At 40.9% G+C, this 21,502-nt stretch overlaps 1 protein-coding gene across 2 annotated transcripts in view; it reads left to right on the forward strand.

Annotated features, from left to right (window-relative positions):
* The window catches only part of SMPX (small muscle protein X-linked), a 54,870-nt gene extending 40,745 nt beyond the window's left edge, over positions 1 to 14,125 (forward strand). For both annotated transcript variants that reach the window (XR_012091866.1, XM_073013262.1), the window contains one exon: positions 13,709 to 14,125. The gene's annotated coding sequence lies outside the window, so the exon portion shown is untranslated. The remainder of the gene's footprint in view (positions 1 to 13,708) is intronic.
* Positions 14,126 to 21,502: the final 7,377 nt, after the last annotated feature.

Genomic DNA, 21,502 nt, shown 5'->3' on the forward strand with positions numbered 1-21,502 from the left:
TGCACACTGTTCCCTCTCCTCAGCTTGCTCCCATATGCAACGGTTTTCCTGCTCTCTCCTTTGCTTGCTTTCTTTTCTTTCCCTCCCTCCCTCCCTCCCTTCCTTCCTTCCTTCCTTTCTCTCTTTCTTTCTTTCTCTCTCTCTCTCTCGTCTTTATCTTGTCCCTGTCTTGTCTTGTCTCTTTTCTTTTTGAGATGGAGTCTTTATTTCCCAGGCTGGAGAGCAGTGACACAACCTCTGCTCACTGCAACCACCCCCTCCTAGGTTCAAGTGAGTCTCGTGCCTCAGTCTCCAGAGGAGCTGGGATTACAGGCATGTGCCACCACACCCAGCTAATTTTTGTATTTTTAGTAGAGATGGGGTTTCACCATGTTGGCCAGGCTGGTCTCGAACTCCTGGCCTCAGGTGATCTGCCTGCCTTGGATCCCAAAGTGCTGGGATTACAGGCGTGAGCCACTGTGCCCGGCCTCTCTTTTGATTTCTGAGGATCAAAACCAGAACAACAAGAAAAAAACAGAGGATATTATGAACAATCCAACCAATGGGAGGGAAATCTCTCCTCAGGAGTTGGAGTTCCATTAATCTCAGATGAAAGTGAATGAATCCCAAGTAACTTCCTAGGAGAAGCACAGATTTTTTTTCTGTGAAAACGTATGTTTCTGAAAACACAAACACACACACTCAGGCCAACATACACACATGTTTTAAAGCACAAACCTCAAAATTGTGCTAAATATTATCAAGTTCCTTTTCAGGATCCTCTTTGAAATAGCCATCTTCTATGAAATGAAACAAAAAGAAAGCAACCTCTTGTATATTCTCTATCCTTTTTCAATCAGTTCAAAAACAACAAGGCTTGTCATGTCTGATCAGCTTAACTAGTCAGGAAATGACAACTTTCTCCCCGCCTGACCTATTTTGTCTAATGGGGCCCACTCCTCTGCCCTCTGACAAGCTACCTTCTCTCCTGAGTTCCATTTATAGCAGGGCTTTATTAATGGTTAAATCGTTAGGAATGGAACTGTCTCCCTCACAAGGCTTATTTCCCCTGTTCAATAAATTAAGCCAAGGGATCCGAGAGACTGCCCATTTCTGCTTTATTTAAGCTCAAATTCCTCACAGCCCACAAAATACTGCAAATTGCCAGAAGAGAGCTCAGTATGAGTTCCCACTGCTTGCCCAACAGTATGTGGTCACTTGCAGGTTGTCTTGGATTTACTGCTCAAAGTAATGTTTGTGTAACCTGTGGGAATTTTCCTCAGCCCTCGATGGAAGTTTGAGATCTGGAACTGAAATGCTTCAGTGAGGAGTCCCTGAGCCTTTGCTAATGGACAAGGGACTCCCTTCTCAATCCTCAGGCATGAGCCATTGGACAAGTGCTGTGATCTTCTCATATGTTTGACCCCTCTCTTCACCTTGAAATAAGGTTTGCAAATTTCATTCATCCACTGTATATTCTTGTTGCTGTCACACAGGTGACCTCGCTGAACAATTGGAGCATTAATGGCCCACAGCTGTCAAAGTGACCCGTGCACTTCAGTACTCAAAGCCTTTTCTCACTTGTTTTCAGTTGCCAGAGCCCTGTAGTCGGCGGATCTTTAAAAAAATACAAAACCAAACCCCACAAAATGGATCGGGTCACTGCCCCGCTGCACGTCCTTCAGCAGCGCCCCATGACCCTTCTGGCCTGTGTTAACCGTCTCAGACTTGGCAGGCTTTTTTCATCTTACATTTCTGCCTGTGCAGGACATTCCTCGCTCCAACCCTAGTGAACTTCTCCCAGCTGATGGAGGTTCCATGCTGATTCCAGGCCTTTACACATGCTCAGAATGTTATTTTTTTTATCTTTATTCCCTCCCGTACTCATTATCTGGCTAACTCCTACTCATCATTCAAGTCTCAGTAAAATACTATTTTTTAAAAACTTTTCTGTTGCCTCTTAAACTAGATAAAGCATCCATGGCTCCCTGTGTTTGTCCCAGGATAGCAGCACCCATCACAATGGAGGACTGGATTGCCATTGTTTATTCTCTCTGATTTTCCTTCTAGATCTTAAGTTCCATGAAGGGGGTAACTTGTCTGACTTGTCCACTAGTGTATCCACAGTGCCTAATATTTCTTCTAGCATATAATGTAGCCCAAATAAAACTAGGAATTCTGCTTTCCACTTTTAAGATCATTTAAGCATATTTAAGCACAGAGTTGTGTCCAAAAGAAACATACATTGATTTCTAAAAATGGCCCCTGTATTAGTCTGTTCTCACACAGATAATAAAGACATATTTGAGACTGGGTATTTTATAAAGGAAAGAGGTTTAATTGACTCACAGTTCAGCATGGCTGGGATGGCCTCAGGAAACTCAATTATGGTGGAAGGGCAAGCAAACACATCCTTCTTCACATGATGCAGGAAGGAGATGTGTTGAACAAAAAGGGGAAAAGTCCCTTATAAAACTATCAGATCTCGTGAGAACTCACTGTCATAAGAACAGCATGAGGATAACCATTCCCATGATTAAATTACTTCCCACCGGGTCCCTCCCACGACATGTGGGGATTATGGGAACTACAATTCAAGATGAGATTTAGGTGGGGACACAGCTAAACCATATCAGCCTCCAGAAGGAATGTAAATCTTCACCTGAGAAAGATTTACATTGTAATCAGGTGCAGGGTACACTCTTTTGGTGATGGTTACACTAAAAGCACAGACTTCACTTCTATGCAATGTATCCATGTGACAAAATTGCATTTGTACTCCTTAAATTTAAACAAATAAAAGAAAAAAAGAAAAAAAAAGATTTACATTGTAAAACACATAGTAAAACTACCTAAAAATATTCTCATTGGCCCAAGATTCCCTCATCCTAGAGACTTTTAATCTCAAATCTCTTTTTTGTTTCCAAGAAATCGTATTTTCCACTGAGTCCCCAAACCCTTTTTCTATGTAATTTAGACTCAGTTCACTTTTTTCAATTCCCTCTCTACACATTTAGATCTCCCCAACCATCAGCACCAAAAAGAGCTTGAAGCCAAGATGACAAAGATTGAATCTTGTTTGGAAGATAGAAAAGGAGGAAGGGATGTTTTAATTTATAAGCTATTTGTGGACCTTTGTCCTTGAATAATAGTAATAGTATATGTTGACTATGTCAGAGGCACTCTGCTAAATGCTTTACCATGTTATCCTCCCAACCACCCTGTGAATTTGACACTACTATTTCTCTATCCTTTGAAACACTGGGGTTCACGTTGTTGGGTAAGCTGCCCAAGGTAGCATAGGTGGAAAGCTGGAAAGCTGGGTTTGAAGGCAGAGTGGGCTGTGAAAATGTCTCCACAGTAGGCACTCAGGAAACATTTGTTGACTGCAGAGACAGGGTCCCACTTGAGAACCAGCCTGGAGACTGGCAAGGCAAAGGGTGTAAAAGCAATTTCTCTGATGAATTTATTGGAAACACATGTCAAAGCTTTATTTCAAAGTTGCTTAAAGTGGCTTCAAAAATCCAGTTCTAAAACTTGGAATAGGAAAACATGTGGTTAGATAACACTGGGAGACGAGGTACAAGTGATCAGTAAACTCTGTTACAAGGTGACTTTAGTGAGGCAGGTATATCAGATCTCCCAGAAGGGGCTCTTAATCTTATTGAAGTTGATTAGAAAATTACTAATATGTTTTATCAGCAATGCTTCCCAGAAGGGACCACTTAACACACCAGTGCACAAAGCTCTTTTCTAGCTCAGGTTTGAGATCATTTTCTTTCTTTTCTTTTTTTTTTTTAATTTTTACTTCAGTTTTATTTTCCAAAACAAACTGACAATAACAAAAAAAGACCTGAAGCAAATATAAAAATAAGCCAACATATTCTGTTTTGGGACAGTGGATTTTTTTTATTATTATACTTTAAGTTCTAGGGTATATGTGCATAACGTGCAGGTTACATATGTATACTTGTGCCATGTTGGCGTGCTGCACCCATCAACTCGTCAGCACCCATCAACTCGTCATTTACATCAGGTATAACTCCCAATGCAATCCTTCCCCCCTCCCCCCTCCCCATGATAGGCCCCGGTGTGTGATGTTCCCCTTCCCGAGTCCAAGAGATCATTTTCTTTCATCAGAAACAGCTGTCTCTAAACTGGCTTTTTTTTTTTTTTTTCCACCTCAGCACTATTGACAATTGGGCCAGACAACTCTGTCACTGGGGCCGTTCTGGGCATTCTAGGATAGTTAGCTGCATCCCTGGCCTCTACTCACCAAATGCCAGTAGTACCCTCCCCTTCCTGATTGTGATAACAAAAAATGTCTTCACATGGTGCCAAATGCTCACCACGGGGTGGGGGGCAAAAATCATTCTCTCCCTCTATTGAAAACTACTGGTCTAGAACCTTCATTTTCAAGTGGTCCATGGACCAATAGCAACAGCATTCCCTGGGTAGTTACTAGATATGTGTGGTCTCAGGCCTCTCCCCAGACCTCCTGAGTAAGAATCTGCAGTTTAACAGGATCCCCAGGGATTCATATGGACGTTGAAGACTGAGAAGCCCTTCTAGGCTTTGGTTCTCAATCTTGTCTGCATATCAGAGCACCTGGGAGCTTTACAAATTACTGATTGCACTTCCAGAGACTCTGATGTAATTGGTTTGGGGCAGCCTGGGTTTTGGGATGGTGAAAAAAACTCCCTCCAGGAGATTTAATGTGCGGCCATGTTTGAACTCCCATTCTAGGTGGTTTAAACCCCCATCAGCACACGCACGTGTGCCTGTACATACATACACACACACACACACACACACAGCAGAGTGAGTTACAACAGCCTATAAACAAGATCTCAAATCTCCAAATCAATTATGCTTTCTTCCTTTCCGTAAACATCCTTCTTTATTTGGCCTCATCTCTTTTAAGATTATAAAATTGAGTCATCTGATGATAGCTTCAAAAGGTAAGATTTGGATATAAGTAGCTTTTAAAATAATGGTTGGAATGATTTAGAGGAAAAAATGAAGGCATTGATTTAAACTTCCCCAGGTAGCTTTTAAAAGAAGAGCCATCAAAATCATCCCTCAAATTCTCGATAATTAAAAAAAAGGTACTTGAAAAAAAAAAAACCAAACATTAAATAGCAAACTCTATCAAGAAAATTGTTTTGCATGAAATATATAATTATAGAAAGAGCCCGTGTAAATTGGAAAGCAAAATGGTAACACCTTAATAGACAAAGGAAATGAACTCACAATTCACAAAAGTGGATGTATAATTAGTAGAGAAGCCTAAGAAAATGTGCAGCTTCAGTAGAAATCAATGGAGTGCTCAAGAAAACAGTTACTGATTTTCCTTTAAGTAAATCCACAAAGATGAATAGGAAAGTGATCGTGAAAAAGACATATGCACATTCTCAAAAAATATTGAGTATCTTCTGCATAGCAGGCACACAGTAGTATAAATGATGAGGGTTGGGGGGGTTAATAAATGGAGAAATTCCCAGTCATTGTGGATTTATATCTCTTCCAATCCAGTCGTGTCTTGATTCTAAACAAAATGTCCATTCTAAACAAAATGTTCACATGGAAAAGGTTGTGTTCATTTATGGTAGCAAAATTGATTAAGAACCTAAGTGTCCAATAACAGGATTCCAATTAAGCAAACTCTGGTGCAGCCACCTGATGAAAAGCTATGAATACTATTTGTGATATAATGAATGATAAATAATTTATACAGTATAAAACTGGAAAAATGCTTCAGTGATTGAGTGAATTTTGAAAATGATACAATGGTATGGTCCCCACACCCAACACACACACTATATATTTGTATATTTAAAGTTCCAAGGAGCCCTTAAACTAAGAAGGTTGTTTATCTCTGCTTAATCCAGTATTTCTCAATTTATCTGATGATTGATGGTTTCCCTTTTCTCCCTCTTTTCCTCTCCCTTTCTTTTCAAAGGAAAACTTGTTTTATCATCTCTTGAAACTAGTATTTCTCAAATGAACAAAACCTCATGGATTTGCTGGCATATACAGTAGTATTTAAGAGCTATGTAAAAATAAAGGCCTTACATGGGTATATACATGGTAAAAAATTTATCAAGTTCACTTAAGATTTGAGCATTTTACTCTATATAAAGTATTTTTAGAAACACTGCTAGATTCTGAGAAGGCAAGAAATATTTTTAAGTGAAATTTTGGTGTTCATTAGAACAAATGCATGAATATTTGTTAAGTCAACGTTTTGGTACACTACAGATATATTTCTGTGTATCAGTTGTTAATGTGTGCCTCTAATGCACTGTCAATATGTACAGATTACTTATTGATATGGTTTGGTTGTGTCCCTACCCAAATCTTGAATTGTAGCTCCCATAATTTCCATGTGTCACGGGAGGGACCCAGTGGGAGGTAATCGAATCATGGGGGTGGGTCTTTCCCATGCTGTTCTTGTGACAGTGAATAAGTCTCATGAGATCTGATGGTTTGATAAAGGGGAGTTCCCCTGCACATGCTCTGTCTTGCATGCTTGATACCACGTAAGACATCACTTTGCTCCTCCTTTGCCTTCCACCATGATCATGAGGCCTTCCCAGCCATGTGGAACTGTGAGTCCATTAAACCACTTTTTCTTTATAAATTACACAGTCTTGAGTATGCCTTTATTAGCAGTGTGAGAACAGACTAATACATGTATGCTAATTTTTACAAGTTTTGCAAAAGAATTTGGTGTAGCAGAAAGAGCTCCAAAACTCATCCGGGTTCAGCCAATAGCTAGCTGTGTGATCCTGGACAAGTGACTCAACCCCTCTGGATCTCAATTTCCTAATTTCTAAAATGAGGAGCAATACCAAAACTCTAGTTCCATTTGTCTTTGAAAAAGTTTTACTATTTTAAAAGATTATAAAGCCTTATAGTTACATCTTTGCCTAATAATACATCAAAAGCCATCTTTTTATCTGACTACTGAGTCTTTGGACCACTCATTACCATCACTGTGACTGTGAAAACAATCATTCAGCTTTAAGGTGATCTCTATGACAATGTGCTTTCCAGTAATGCATTATGGGAAGAAGGCAGGGAGGCCTATATTTGTTTCACATGCTCTGTTAGTTAAATGTCAAAAAAATTAGTTTTCTGTTTGGTTGCTCCAGAACCCCTGGCTGCCACAGATCATTGCTGGACAGTTGTAGGAAGATTCTTGGTACTTCTGATATAATCACCATTGTCTCTAGGCCTTGAATGCCAAGGCATAAACAATATAGAAAGATTTTGTCATCTTTAGAAAAGCTGAGAACCTCTTGGTTAAGACAGCAGTCTCCTTGACTTATTTATCACTTTGTCTACTTCTAGATGTTATTGAACTCTGCCTTGGTAGGGAAATCTTGGGTCAATATTTCTCCAATGAAGTCAGTAGCCCCTTTGAGACAGGGAGGACTATGTTCTGATGGATGAAGAGAAATTTCCCACAAAATCTGGAGCTGCCTATGGTGACTGGTCTTTGATGATGCCCCTTTCTCCACCAAGATCTTACCAAACAAATGTTGTATCTCAGTTGCCAGCCCCTAACTCTGAGTTGATATCCAATATAACAAACTCTCAATACAATAGGATTAATAAAAAATATTTTAATGAGATTCAACCTGGATATGCAATTTGCCTTTTCTTTATGGTCACTTGAATTCTCCAGGTCCTGCACTTAACACTACTTTAATCTGGATTTCAGGTGCAGGATTTGACCAAGGCAAATATTCTGGTCTTTGTGCCTTCCTCTTCTTCCCTGTTTTTATATAGTTATTGTTAGAAGCATTTCAATTTTCACTTTAACCACCAAAGGCTTTATGAGTTGCAAAGGCAACTTTGGTGGATGTTTCACAATTTAGGAAAAAATGTTCCTAATTTTTACTTAGAGTTTTGTTTTTCTGACTTTACGAGTACCTGTTTGGGACAAAAGAAAGAGTTTTGGTTTGGAGTTGTTTGGGTGCAATTCCAGGCTGAGTGCCTCTCTGACCTTGGGTGTGTGTTGTTCCTTACAAGCCTTAGTTGTAGCTTGCACCACCTTCCTTAGGGTGTGGTCCTGATGAGTACAAGGGACAATATGTGTGAATGTGCTCTGTAAACTCTAGAAGACTTTACAAATGCTAGGTGTTTGTCTTATTTCTGATGCACTCTAAGGAACTCCAGAGCTTTAACCAGTTTGCTCTGGGTGCATGGTTGGCCATTGCATATGGAACCAGACCATGAGGCACTGCCTTCTCTCAAGTACTTTTGAGTGTCACTGTGTTTATGGCTCTATGATTTAGCACCATGTAGGAGGAAGTAATCATTGCACTGCCCCCGAGTGTGTGGTTAAAGGACCAAGTGCAGACAAGTGTTGAGTGGACTCCATTTCCCACATGATGTATGTGGGGCCACGGCGACTATGAGTAACACAGCTATAAATGGGTCACAGCAAGGCGTAAACATCACATGTTCCTCAGTCTGGACTTACGGTGACACAAGGGAGATATTTGGTGTATCATCCCCACACCAGCCAAGATGTACCCTTCCCAAATGTAAACTAGAGCTTGTGCTTCCATGCCATTTTTGGTCTGGGCACAAAAGATATGTGAGGTAGCTACAGAAGGACTTTTTCAGCTAGTTGCTGTACCTTCCCCATCATTCTCACAAATGTCCCCTACAGGACAACAGGGCACAGGAGAATAGCTGACAACTGTTGTCTAGGCAGCAAAGCAGCGTGGCCCTGGAGACAGCCCAATACACTTGCATTCCAACACCCCGACAAACAAGAGTGCTTTACAGTGTGGGCAATTTTAGCTCTGGATCCCTTCCCATTGTTTCTCATTTCTAAATTCGAGCCCTGATGCAGAGCAGGGAGCTCAGGTCTCTAGATTCCCGAATTTTTGTATTCTGGTATCATGCCAGCATCCCGAGCACACGCTGAGTCCCACAAAGCCAAGGATGGAGATTCTTGCCCTCTGGGGACTTTGGACTCTGGGATGGACTATATCTGACCTTATCCATCATTGCCGTCCTGTTTCCAGGCTTGTTGGGCCCTCTTGAATTATACTGGGACCCAGGAGTGGGGGAAGCTGAGGGACAGGGTGATCTGCAGGAGGACACCTGCAATGGCTCCTGCTTCATCTGTCACCTCATGCCTGGCTCCTTCTGCAAGGAAGGATCAGGTTTATTTTGTAGGCTGAACAAGGTAGCTGTGTAGTCAGTTGGTGGAGTGCCTGGCACGTAGTAGGTGCTCAAAACTGGCACTGCCACCATCAGCTGTTTCTCCACTCCCACGTGAGCACAGGCTGATAGCATTGGCCCAGCTTCCCCCTCTTCACGGTTTTTTTTCAGGTCTCCCTTGGCTCTCAACTGCAGTAAGTAAAGAGGAAGAGCAAAGTTCCCCTGGGGCTAATGTTATATTAAGAACTCCATGCATTTATTTTTCTAAATATAGTCGTCTCACAGTAGTCATGGTGGTCTGGGAAAACTGGATCAAGATTTCTCTATTTAAAAAAAAATGCTTATTTTCATAGCTTTTGGGGCACAAGTGGTTTTTTTGTAACATAGATGAGTTGTATAGTGATGAATTTTGAGATTTTATTGTACCTATCACCTGAGTAGTGTCCATTGTACCTAATATGCTGTTTTTGTCCCTAGCTCCCCTCCCACCCTTCCCCTTTCTGAGGCTCTAAAGTTCATTATATCACTCTGTATGCCTTTGCATTCTCATAGTTTAGCTTCACTTATGAGAACATACAATTTTTTGTTTTCCACTCCTATGTTACTTCACTTAGAATAATGGCCTCCAGCTCCATCCAAGTTGCTGCAAAAGACATTATTTCATTCCTTTTTATGGATGAGTAATCTTTCATGGGGTATATATACCACATTTTCTTTATCCACTCATTAGTTCTCTATGTTTACAAAACTGTCTCAAAGTCAGAGAGGCCTATAAGCTGAACCCAGTCGTGAAGGACATCTTACAGCTCTCCAATGCAAATGGCTCATTCTGTGTTTCTCAGTATAGCCATAATTTCACCTATGTATCTGGGACAGATAAAGGATTATCAGAGTCCATGTCAAGCCTGCCATATAAATGGTACCTATTTCTGGGTTGCAGATGGTGCTTCTCAGTCTGGACACATCTTGGAGAGAAATCACACCTCATAAAACATGCTTCAGTGACAATTTCCTATGGATCATCACCCATTCCATGCTGCTCAGAGAAGCCCAAGGAATACCTCGGCTTCAAGGGAAGCTTGTCATGGGCCTCTTACTTAGCCAGAGAGACTGGCCATATGTCATCCAGCACAGTGACCATAGCAGTAAAGTGGCTAGAGCATACCCTGGCCATCATGGGGCCAGAGCTGGAACCTAGGGCAGAACTGGCAGCATAGCAGAAACATAGCACATCAATCCAACACTCCTGGATTTCTGCATCTATGGGCCTTCACTCATTACTGCTGCCTCACATTGAAGTATGTGGGTTTGGCTACAACTGCAACTCCAGTTCTTTTCCTATTTTCATTTCTCCAGTAGTCCAACTCATCAATCACTGGACCCCTGCTATGTGTCAGGTGCCATGATAGGCAATGGGATGTAAAAATGAATAGAACATATTTATATCCTTAAAAGATCCCAGCCTAGTGGCAGGGCAGCTATAGTGGGAGACATGAGAGGAGTGAGATGATGCATATAAGCAAATAATCACAATTCAGCATGTTATATGGAGAGTCATGGGGAGGTGGGATTTTAGTCAAAAGTTATAACCAAAGAGGGAGAGGCCCAAAGGCTCTTGTCATTACAGGAGCAAAACGTGGTCTAGTGAACTCAGAGTATAGGGTACCTAAGAGAGAATGACCAGAGATGAGCCTGGATCCTGGTACCCCAGGATGAAGCTGTGAAATTGCTAGTCACTTAGAAACCATGGGCTGGGAAGGAGGTGGTGTCTTACCTCCACTTAGTGACTGGCATGGACTGAAAATTGATAATTTCTTAAAAAAATTAGTAAACAACCTAAATGTCCATTAGGTAGATGTATGAATAAAGAAAATGTGATACACACACACTGGAATTTTTATCCTGGAATAAGAAGGAAACTCTGCAATATGTGACAACATGGATAAACTCTGAGGACAGTATGCAAAGTAAAATAAGTCAGTAACACAAGGACAAATACTGCATGATTCCACTTATATGAGGTGGCTAAAATAGTTAAACACATAGAATCAAAGAGTGAAGTGGTGGTTACCAGGGGGGTAGGGGGAAATGGGGCGTTACTAATCAACAGGCATGAAGTTTCAGTCAAGCAAGATGAGTAAGCTCTAGAGATCTGCTGTACAACATTGTACTTATGGTCAACAATAATGTATTATACACTTAAAAATGTATTAAGAGAGTAAATCTCATATTGTGTTATTTTGATAATAAGATAAAATGCTGGGGAAATACAAGAACCTATGCTGACTGCTGTTGATAGCATTTTCAGCTTTGCAATCATTAATAACTTCTTACTTTTTCCTCTGGTTCACAAACCATCCATACCCTGTTAGTGGAGTAGAAACAGCTCCAAAGCCAGGATACCTCTGTTAAAATCCCAGTTTTTCTATCTACCAGCTATGAGACTTTGAGCTAGCTACTTTGATTTTTGAACCTCTGTGTATTTCATCTCAACAGTGAGTACAACACAACCTGCATCACAGCAATGCTAGAAATGTTCAATGACACTATGGGCTTTGTGATCTCTAAAGAAATATACAAGAAAGGGAAGCTTTCTTAGACAGATCTCTGCTGTAGACTTCTTCGGGCTCAATGGCCAGAACTGGGTCCCATGGCTCCCCCTAGCTGTAAGAGAGACTGAGAAATAGAGTGTAGTATTTCGCTCACCAGCCTTTGTAGTAGAGAAAAACAAGGATTATGGAGGGTGCCAAACCAGAGTTTCTGCCCCACCAGGGGGAAGATCCTTGTTTATGGAGTTTTCTTTCTCCAGCCATTGGCAATAAAAAAAGGTGAGCATTCCATTTTTAAGAAAAGATTCAGCTCATTCACATAAGTAAAACACACAAGGAATGACACCAAAGACTAATGGAAAACAAATGTGTAAATAGTGTTCAAGAATCCCTGCATTACAAGAGCTTTGAAAAGAAGTGGCACCATATCAGTTAGCTATTGCTGCATACCAAACCACCCCCCAAATTCAATGTTTAAAACAAGATAATTTCTTATTCTAACTCATGTGTTTTGGCCTCAGCTGATACAGGTTGGGCTCAGCTGATCTTGGCTGGACTCACTGATGTGTCTGCAGGTCATCTGGGGGCTCTGTTCCACATGGGGCCTGGTTAGGGTGCTTTAGCAGGGGTGGTTCTGCTCCACATATTTCTTGTCCTTCTTCTGGGATCAGAAGGCTAACCTGGGCATACCCTTGTTATGGCAACAGCAGAAATACAAGAGTAAGCAAAAACATGTGATACCTCTTGAGGCATAGGCTCAAAACTGGTACACCATCATTTCTGCCTCATTCTGTTGGCCAAAGCAAGATGTGTGGCTAAACTCAGGCATGAGGAATTATACCCCACCCACAGTGGTAGAAAACTACAAAGTTACATGGCAGTAGGGAGAGGTGAAGAACTGGAGCCATAAATGCAAATTTACCTCAGGCACCAGTGGTCTTACAAGCCATAATCATAAGACTAACATTATACTCTAATCCTTCAGGAGAAGCTATCCTAATTTAGTTTAGAATTACTTAAATCACTAGAGCCAAAGTTGATGGCCACAGCATCTACCCATAGTTCATTTACATTCATGGAATTGAGAGATGAAGTTTTCAAGTGAAAATGGGGTCTTCAATTTTGACTTGTTCCTATCATATTGGTTTATAACCTGGAGGACATTATGCTAAGTCAAATAAGCCAGACATAGACAAATATGGCATGATCTTACTTATATGTGGAATCTAAAAACATTGAACTCATAGAGGAAGAGAGTCAAATGGTGGTTGCCAGGGGCTTGAGGGGTGGTGTGAATGGGGAGATGATGGTTAAAGAATACACAGAATTTCAGATACATAAGGTGAATATATTCTGGAGGTCTCGTATTAGTCCATTCTCACGCTGCTATGAAGAAATGCCTGAGACTGGGTAATTTATAAAGGAAAGAGTTTTAATTGACTCACAATTCTGCAGGGCTGGGGAGGCCTCAGGAAACTTACAATCATGGCAGAAGGGGAAGCAAACACGTCCTTCTTTACGTGGCAGCAGAAAAGAGAAGTGCAGAGCAAAATGGGGGAAAGCCATTATAAAACCATCAGATCTCATGAGAACTCACTTGCTATCATGAGAATAGTATGGGGGGAACCACCCCCATGATTAAATTATCTCCGTCTGGTCCCACCCTTGACATGTGGGGATTATTACAATTCAAGATGAGATTTTGGGTGGGGACACAGCCAAACCATATCAGATCTGTTGTACAGCATCATGACTGTAGTTAATAATGTATCCTTGAAAATTGCTAAGAGATCTTAAATGTCCTCCCCACAAAAATAAGTATGTGAGGTGATGGATATGCTAATTATGGTGACTGAAACATTTTACAATGTATGTATGCATATATCAAAACATTGCATTGTACACTGTAAATATATACCATCTTCATTTGTCAATTATGCCTTAATGACACTGGACGGGAAAAACTCACGGTTCCTTTGGTTTTTCTTTTGCAGGCTTGATGTGAAGAATTAAAGAGGAAGAAGATGGATTCAATAGCTCACTAAAATTTTATATATTTGTATGACTATTACGAACCTCCTGAATGCCTGAGACTCTAGCAGAAATGGCCTGTTTGTACATTTATATCTCTTCCTTCTAGTTGGCTGTATTTCTTACCTTATCTTCATTTTTGGCACCTCACAGAACAAATTCGCCCATAAATTCAACACCTGGAGGGTGTGGTTTTGAGGAGGGATATGATTTTATGCAGAGTGATACGGCAATGTGTCTAATGATTTTGATGAAAAGTTTCCCAAGCTACTTCCTACAGTATTTTGGTCAATATTTGGAATGCGTTTTAGTTCTTCACCTTTTAAATTATGTCACTAAACTTTTTATGAGTACAAATAAATATTTGACTAAATGTAAAATGTGAATCTAGACTAAATTAATTTTTATATTTCAGATAGCTACATATTCCCTAACCTGGAGAGAAATGAGATATGAGTCAGCCCAATCCCATATTGCCTAAGTGAGGGCCTCTCATTCTGAATTATTGAGTACCATGGGTAAAAACCATGGCTGACTGATCACTCATATGAAGTTAAATATCACTTGAGGAATTGGATATCATTGATATTCTTCCTCCAAGGATGAGGAGTTTTACAGTGAGTGCATTTTACATCTATAGAGGCTTAGAAACTCCCCTCACCCAGATGGAATAGAGTTCATTATAAGTTAGAAATTCCCCTCACCCAGATGGAATACAGTTCATTATAAGGCACAATAAAGTAAAGCTGAGCAAACAGAACAAGAGAGGAGAAGAGCCGTCCAAAGATGAAACATGTCTCCTGCTGCTATAATGGAGAGTCTCTATGTCAACTGAATCAATGTCCAACACTATCATAGACCAAAAAGAATCACCTGTGCTCCTCTAGAGTCTTATGATCTTCTGAAAGGCTTGGGCAACTTCACAGTGTGAAGATTTGAGGGACCAGGTTATCAAGAGCACACTGTTTGAAAAGCAAGCATGTCACCTACCTGGTATGCAGAGACCTCAACGTCGTTTCTCAGGCTGAATGACTTTGATCCTTGCTTCAGAGTCAACCATTGTAAAAAATCAGATGTACTTTGAAATATCCCAAGTGTAAATTACTCTCCCACTTTTCTGTTTCATAGAGCTCAGCTTCGAAAAGCAGGGCTATCATTGCCTACACATGTGACTGGCCACAGAGTCAGCAGTGCCTGATGAGTTTAAGTTCTCCCAAAAAGGTGCCTGTCTGGTCATAGGTCCCATGTGTTTCACCAGACTGTGATTTATCTGGTCATCTATATCTAATATATACATATGGCAGGGGGAATATCAATCAGAACAAAATATGCCAGCCTAATAATCTGTCAGCAGATGAGGTAAACAGGTTCTGAATAGGTGCTAGGTTGCCTCAGACTGTCTCACTCTATACTGATTAGAGTAGTTGGGTAGGGTTACCAAATTTACCTCAGTGTTCACTTTGTTTTAATGTAAATTATCTATGTTCAGTTTCAAAATTAAGTTCTGGTATAAAGTTATAAAAATTGTCTTCATATTTTAATGTCTTCCAAGGCAAATTTGCAGCACAATACATACCAAAGTCATTAGACAAATTCAATGGATTTTTTGAATTTTAAATTTAATATGTATTGTATTTTGTTAAGGCTCAAATTCACTATAGAGGAAAAGACAGTCTTTGCTTTCGATGAAGTTATAATTTTCAAACTTCACACATTCCATGCTAAATGGCTCTTTAAAAACCCATATGTCTCATGGAAACAGCCTTATTTATCTTATAGGTTTATAAACAACCAATCATGCAACTTTTCCATGAAGGAGAAGCAAACTACAAATAGATGAAGGTTCGTTAGGAGGGAAACAACTCTGGTGTGAATAAGCATAAGGTACCATACCCAGTTGTTAGTGTGCACATTGTAAATGGTATGATAATCATACTCTACTATAAGGAGAGTGTCTTTGAGTACAATACAACTCTCACTCCACTCACATTTCCTGGATGCCTACTATGTGTCAGTCTATATGCTAAGTGCTGGGGGAACACAAAGCATGTTCGTCCAGAAAATCACCTTGCTTTAAAAAACAACAACAACAACAAAAAACTATACCTCTCTGTTCCCCCTCCCCCATGTATGGGATTTTCCTATATTGTGCTTGAGGCATGAGTGAAAGAAGGCCCTGCTGGGTCCAGGACCTGTGGGACACTTGGAAAGCTTCTCTGTTTGGAGCAGAAGCCATTAGGAACACATAAGCCTCTCCAGAATTATCTCAAGCACTCATTTTGTATGATCTTTACATTTCAACAGTGCAGACTGAAAGGTAATTAGCTTTGTTTCCAAGGTTACTTACTGAATAGCTGAATGACATAGTAGTTTTCTAAGTTACGCCCAGGGCATGGGAGGTGATAATTACCCAAATGAATCCCTCATTTTTATTTATTTATTTTTTATTTATTTTTTGTTTTTGTTTTTTTTTTTTTTGAGACGGAGTCTTGCTCTGTCCCCCAGGTTGGAGTGCAGTGGCACGGTCTCCGCTCACTGCAAGCTCTGCCTCCCAGGTTCACGCCATTCTCCTGCCTCAGCCTCCCGAGTAGCTGGGACTACAGGTGTCCGCCACCACGCCCGACTAACTTTTTTTGGATTTTTAGTAGAGATGGGGTTTCACCTGTGTTATCCAGGATGGTCTCGATCTCCTGACCTCGTGATTCACCCACCTCGGCCTCCCAAAGTGCTGGGATTACAGGCGTGAGCCACCGCACCCGGCTGAATCCCTCATTTTTAACTAGAGCAGTTAGAGGATTTACAAAAAGCCTCCCATTATGATCAGGCCCATGTAAGGAACACTACTAATTTTAATGTGCCATCCTGTGAAATCCCCTCTCCTACATTCTTGAGCTGACCTAGAATTAGGGTTCCCCCTTTGGCGATGAGAACAGGGCTCATTTGGATTCCACGACTATGGGTTGATCAATTAAAATTAGTTCCCTTTGAGGGCCTCTGGCATTATCCCATTGCTTTGCAATCTAGCTTGAAATAGAAACTGCATTTAACTTGATAATTGATGCTCTCTTGGGATTTTAACCTGATGCTGAATGTATGCATCTGTGGCCCATCGCTAGTTCTTTGCCTCACATACCATTAATTACATTTCTGTGCTTCTCCAAAGGAGGATATATTACCATAATGTTCATATGCAATCATGTATTCATTCAGCAAGCCATACAAAGAGCACTCACGAAGACAGGAAGCAACCCACCAGGATGTTGCCAGACTAAGAAAATCCTTAGCGGTCATGTATTGAGTTCATTCTTTTTTCTCTACGCAAATGACCAAACTTGTTTAGATCTTACACTGAAGGCAAATCACACTGTCAAAAAATATATATATATATGCCGATTATTAAAAGAGGGGATTCAGCGGTAAAATAAGATTACAGCCTTAACATCATCACCTTTGTGTTCTTCCGAGAAAGAAAAACAACCTCAATTAAGCAATCATTTTCAGACTGTGGAATGCACTTGGCCTCACATCCTTCACCCCTGTGCTTGTTTATTAAAGGAGGAAATCAATCCCTTAACATTTGACTTCTTAGCAAAACAATTCAGTGACACCACCAACTAGGATAAACCACGCTATCAAATAACAAGGCTCTTTTTTATGACCAGCTCTTTCCCTGGCTCAGTGAGGATATATTACAATGCAGATTCTAGAGGGAAGGAGGCTTTCCCCTTGGGCTTCAAATGTCTGCAGATTAGCTGCAAAGCCAAAGCAGGTCTGCACTCTCAAATTGAATTTTTCAAATCTGATTGTTTGTTGGGAGGGCCATGGTTAGAGGAGGTGTGCCCACAGGTTTTACTTCAGTGTGGGGGCAGCTCATGGTCTCTAGACATACAGAATGGGGGTCTAGACTTCTCTGGAAACTATTCCTGCTGCTTAATATTGTTCACACATCAATGGTGCACTAGAAAAGACAGTATCCTAGAGGAATTTCTTTTCTGAAGTATTCGGAACACACCAACATCCAATCCACTCACGCAAGCCATGCTGCTTTATGGCTGATGGCAAGGTTTAGGAAAAACAAAAACAAAAACAAAGAACAGGGAAGGCTTTGTTCTTGATTTATGATTTTATTTTGCTTTGTTTCACACTATGTCTTCTGGTCCTGACAACACACAGATTCTTGATCTCAGGCAATCCTTACCCTCCTCACTCTGATGGAGGTGAGTTTTCCTGCATTCAATGGGAGAAGAGGAGCATCAGAAGAAGCCAAAGGACACATCTCAACTTGTAGAAGGCCAGACACCCATGAGGGCATGGGATTTCTGCTTAGTATTGGAAATTAGGCCTTTGCTTAGCATTCTAAAATCATCTGGTGGATCCAACTTTATTATAATTTCCTTAAAATGGCATGTTGCATTTATTTAAATTTGGAGATGAGGAAACAGGAGATAGCATAGCTGCCTCCAGTGATATAATAATAGTGCATGGACCAAAACTCCTTATGGCTTTTTTTTTTTTTCAGACGGAGTCTCACTCTGTCGCCCAGGCTCCCAGGTTGGAGTACAGTCGTGTGATCTCGGCTCACTGAAACCTCTGCCTCCCAGGTTCAAGTGATTCTTGTGCTTCAGCCTCCTGAGTAGCTGGGACTACAGGCAAGCACCAGCACACCCAGCTAATTTTTGTATTTTTAGTAGAGACGAGGTTTCCCCACATTGGCCAGGTTGGTCTCAAACTCCTGATCTCAAGTGATCCACCCACTTTGACCTCCCAAAGTGCTGGGATTATAGGTGTCAGCCACCACGCCTGGCCAAGACTCTTTAAATCTTGAAAAAACAAACAAAAACTCCAAACTTTTCTTTTTCCCAAATTCTGAATTCATTGCTAGGCATCATGGTTGTGATCATGATGGCCCAGGAGCGGGAGAGTGGGAGCTCTATTTGGAATCTGGACAAATCACACACATAGGGTAGGGAATTCAGAAGGAAGAATTAACCAGGAGAAATGACCCTTCAAGAGACACCATTGGACTTCAAACTCTGTAGCTAGATCCTGGTCTACTGCAAGAACCCCAACCAATACACCCAACATTTTGGTCCTACTTTGCTTATTGCTTATTTCCCCAGACTTTTATTGACATATTTTCTTTCCTAGCTTGGGAGGGGAGCCATCCCCTCTCTGTTGTGTGGCATTAATTTCCTCGGAGAGCATGCTTTCACTAGAGGATTTACCAATATCTGTCACCCTGGAATCATTGGTTCTATTTGGCCCTGCATATAAACAATAACATCTATTGCTGGCTAGAAAATAAACCGTGGGAACTGGAATGTTTTTCAACTTAACAATAACCCACAACACTTGGACCAACTATCTGGCATGTTTTTCAATGAGAGGTCATTGAGAACAGCACTGGCAATGGCCCACTGTATCCCCCAGACCTTTCTTTTAGAGGCCGAACAGAAGCAATGATCTTTAACAGATGCACCATTAGATTAGGCAAGACCTACATCTGAAAGCTTTGTTGATTCAGACACTCAAGACACTCAGTAATTAAGTTATGGGCCAGTGAGCACATTATCTGCAATGAAACATATCCTTGATCAGCGATTAGATGGGTAAACATGTGACCTCATTGTCTCCACCAAAGGATGATTATGTAACAGTCTCTGGTCCTCAAACATCATGGTTATTTGCCAACTTTTGATCCTGGTAAATAAGCTGAAATCACTTGCTATGGTCTGGAAATCAGATTTTTAGGACAACAGACTCTTCCTCGGGAGGCCTGATGGATTCTATCTGATTACAGATGTACTGGGAACTTTATAGATGCCCAAATACGAGGTGGATGGGTCATAGGGAGGTGGGAGCTGTGAAGAATGACTCAGGGGCAGTCTGGTGTCACAAGACTTTACCAAAACAAAGACATGTAAAAGATCATCTGTTTATTAAGCTTCAGAGCTTGCTTGCTGCATAAGACATAGTAAAGAGGAAGACATGTAGGAGGGCTAGGGGGAAAAAAAGGGAGGAAGAGAAACAGAATGAGAGAAAGGGAGAAGGGAGAGTGATTTACTCCTAGAGCCCTTTGGTGGGTCACCGAAGGTTTTGTGGCTTCTTTGCAGTCTAGCTGAGCAGAGGAAACCTATCTGCTTCATGCACAATCGAACACTCATCATCTATTTTCTTCTGATGTGTAAGGAGTATGTGCAGGAACTTCCAAGTACAGCAAGGATTAGAAGAGAATCTGGCTTGGGGTGACCTGAGACATCTAAATGTCACATAGTCTTGTTGCACATGTGACCTAGAACTGCCCTGGGATGACTCGGGCCCCAGCCCTTCCTTAATCCCCATTTGCTCTCCTTCCTTTGCTCTCCTTCCTCCAGTGACATTAGCATAGCCACAGCCCTCCTGCCTGCTTGCAACTTCTTATGGGCCAGAGCTTGGTCTCTCGCTCAGACTGATCTACATTTTAACCTTGGCTGCCATATTAGAAAGAGCAATAATCACTTTAAATGGCTGCATATGTTTTCAAAACTAAACCCATGGCAAAATCAATAGGCCATGAGCCCTGATCCAGCACACGGCCATGTGCCATTGGAGGAAAGGATACTATGCTTTCCTTTGCCCAGACACTTCCAAAATAGTCTATTGGAGTTTTGATAAGCATTTTTGAGGGCTACATTGAGGACTATACTTGATGAGTATATGGAGGACTATTTTATATTAAAAAAAGACCAACAATGATTTAAAAATTAATCTATACTATATAGTGATTGAAGTCATGATTTAAATCATTTTGACTTAATTTCAGTATCTTCCATAATCCAGATTTCTCTATCTAAATCAGAAGTTACGATTCAGGACAAAGTCCAGTGTAGTTAGCACACCAATAAGCTTTTCTTTTCTTTTTGGCTTCTGTCTTAGTTTGCTTTCCCCAGCACCAGACTCTGAGATGAGGGTTCAAGTGAAGGTAGCTTGTTTAGGCAGGAAAGTAAACACCAGTAGGGAACTGGGGAGGTGAGATGAAGCAGGGAAGGCAACTGGAGGGAGGGGCTGTGAAGTCAGATATGACTATGGGTAACAGGCTTAATCTCACCAGGGAAGCTCTGGGAGTCTGAATAGAACATACACCCCAGAGTGATCTCAGCTGAGGAGTGAGGGAGCTGAGGTACTTGTGTACCAACTCCCATTCTTCTTTTATTGAGGACTACCTGCAACACAGGGCAGGCAAAGTGTGCTTTGTGGGACACGGAAAGCCCTTAACAAGGAATGCAGTGGTTGGCAGTTTGGAAGCTGGGTCGTGTGCACTGAAACGTAGTAGCCAGGAGGATATGGGTGAAGTACAGGGCCCATTACAACTTCTACGTATAAATGGCAAAATAAAATACCTATTGTAGCAGATCACAGTACACATTTTCTACTGAAGATGTCACTTGCTAAGCATATGTCATTATTTTAATTCAGGAAGTGAATCAACGTGAATTATTCCTGGTATTTTCCCACTAAAAATTGGTGAGGGGTCTAATACCTGATGGATAGGGAAGTGGCATACTTGTTTTTGCCTAGCAGAGCTCCCATTTTGGAAACAGTATTGATGATGAAAATAATATAAAAAATATAAATTCGAAAGAACATCCTATGTCATATAATTCCACAAATATCTCTCCCCTCCTGCATATTTTCCAAACTACATTTTCATCATAATGATGTAGAGATAAAGCAAGGGAAGCATATATTTATTTATCCATGTATCTATATTCACCTAA

This window comes from Chlorocebus sabaeus, chromosome X, assembly GCF_047675955.1.
Source record: "Chlorocebus sabaeus isolate Y175 chromosome X, mChlSab1.0.hap1, whole genome shotgun sequence".
NCBI lineage: Eukaryota > Metazoa > Chordata > Mammalia > Primates > Cercopithecidae > Chlorocebus > Chlorocebus sabaeus.